The sequence below is a fragment of the Mus caroli genome, unplaced genomic scaffold, assembly GCF_978045245.1.
Source record: "Mus caroli unplaced genomic scaffold, Mus_caroli_1 scaffold_8, whole genome shotgun sequence".
NCBI classification, from domain to species: Eukaryota; Metazoa; Chordata; class Mammalia; order Rodentia; family Muridae; genus Mus; species Mus caroli.
Genome location: NW_028227263.1, coordinates 131041587 through 131043762, shown reverse-complemented (window position 1 = coordinate 131043762; position 2176 = coordinate 131041587). Strand labels below are relative to the sequence as shown.

At 34.9% G+C, this 2176-nt stretch overlaps 1 pseudogene; it reads left to right on the top strand.

Annotated features, from left to right (window-relative positions):
• Nucleotides 1-551: 551 nt before the first annotated feature.
• LOC147003549 (protein kish-A pseudogene) lies at nt 552-767 on the top strand (annotated as a pseudogene).
• The last annotated feature ends 1409 nt before the right edge of the window (nt 768-2176 follow it).

Sequence of the window (2176 nt, the reverse complement as noted above, 5' to 3'; positions counted from 1 at the left end):
CTGGATTTCCTGGATGTTTTGAGTTAGGATATTTATGCATTTTGCATTTTCTTTGTTTGTTGTATCTATATTTTCAGTGGAATCTTCTGCAACTGACATTCTCTCTTCGATCTCTTTCATTCTGTTGCTGATGCTTGCATCTATGGTTCCTGACTTCTTTACTAGGATTTCTATTTCAGAGTTTTCTCCCTTTGAGTCATTTTATTGCTATGTTGATTTAGTAGAATCTATTTACCATAAGGGTCTTGGCTTCATTACCATTGTCTGGTGTGGGTTCCATCTCAGGACATTGTATTTAAATTCAATCAAATAGTTGTTGGTCATTCCCATAACACTTATGCCATTACTGCACCAATATATCTTGAAGATAAGTCACTGTTCCAGGTCACAGGGTTAATCATTATTTAATATTGATGATCTCTTTCCTTCTCCTATAGTGTGTACAGTACCTTCTAGCACTATTAATGAGAACCAATAAAGATGAAGCATCTGGGCATTCTCTTTTGCCCTGGCCAGAATGATGATCTGGCTGAACCAGCAATGACCTCGCTATGCCTGCCATATTCAATTTTCAGAGTCTATTGGCTGTAATCTTGTTGCTTATATTTGTGGGTGCTTATATTCGATCTCTGGCACACAGCATCCTGGACAGAAGTAAAACTGGACTATTGGTAATACTTTGGAAGTGTGCCCGAATTGGTGAATGCAAGAGTCCTTATGTGGCCATATGGTTCATAGTGATCGCCTTCAGCATCCTCTTCATATAGTATCTTTGGAAACTATCAGAGTGTGAATGCCATCAGATTGTAAACAAGGAATTGCCTCCAGAAAATAATGACAAAAATGGTTAAGCCTTGGAACTGAACTTGGAATGAGGTAAATTTTGAGACTTGTCTCTGAACTTGAAATGAGATAAATTTTGAGATGCTGTTCTCTATTTTTGTGCTATTGAACCAATGAGCTGTATGAATAATTAAGATGTAACAGTTTAATACACAGGAATGTGATTTTAGCCATCAACCTCAGGTCTCTCACTCCAGTATTCTACGCTACAAATGTCATTCTGTTGTGTTAGTACTGCTTTTCCCAAGGTTCTCCAGGCATGAAGCAGAAGCCCAGCAGCAAATTCCACAGGCACCTGTGACTAAGCCTTCAAAATACTATCTTCGCATAATGATAACTTGTAGCAATTGGTCTATTTTTCTTGAAAGAAAATTGTTCTATTTTTGTTGTTATTGTTCTTATGGATTGCATTCATATTTAAAACCTTTTGATTGTTATCCAGAGTATCTCTATTCTTGGCAAATTCTGTAGTTTATTGCAGGTGTTTAAAGTATTTTAAACAAAATTCTGATATACTTTAATTAGCACAAGAGTTGGGCTTCTAGTCACAAAGATACAACAGCCACCCTATGATAAAAAATACCTTATAATGAAAAACAGCAAGTAGAGTGGTGAGTGAGCAAGCATTGTGCATTCTTTTTGCTCTATATTGTTGTCTTCCAAATAGAACATTCATTGTAGGTACCCAAATGTGGTATTTGTGGTGTTTTTAATGCAGCATTTTAAATCTAGTTTGTATTCTGTCAAAAAAAAAAAAAAAAAAAAAAAACAAGCTGAAGCATCTGGTTGGACACCAGCTCAATTTCTACATGTTCAATGAGAGAAATTACCTCATGTCATCAGTAATAGGACCTTACCATCATGTTATGGATGTAAGCAATAAATAGCATTGACAGTAGCCTGAAATGTTTAGGGGGTCATATTAGACCTATTTATCCAAGAACTCACAAGATGTTACCAATTCTTGCTACTGGAGATTTTACTTGGTAGTGTATAATTTCCACTTGGGGCATTGTCTGCCCCATATATCATAACATTACTTAAGTAATTTTTATTTACTTTAAGGAAGCTTCTAATATATAAAGTTTCCATATACCTTTTCAAAATGTCTTCAATACTAATTTTAGGAAACAACAGTCCTCAATATCTAAGGTATTATTTTTTTGTGTGGATAAAAATTAGACTAGGCCCATTATTTTCATATTCCACCAGATATCATTTTGGAGAAAATAATGGGCATTAACACTACAGAATAAATCAGATGAAAATATAGCATCATTTTGATTTCCTTTCTAACAATTTTGTCTCTTCTGAAGTACCAGGTCTGATTATG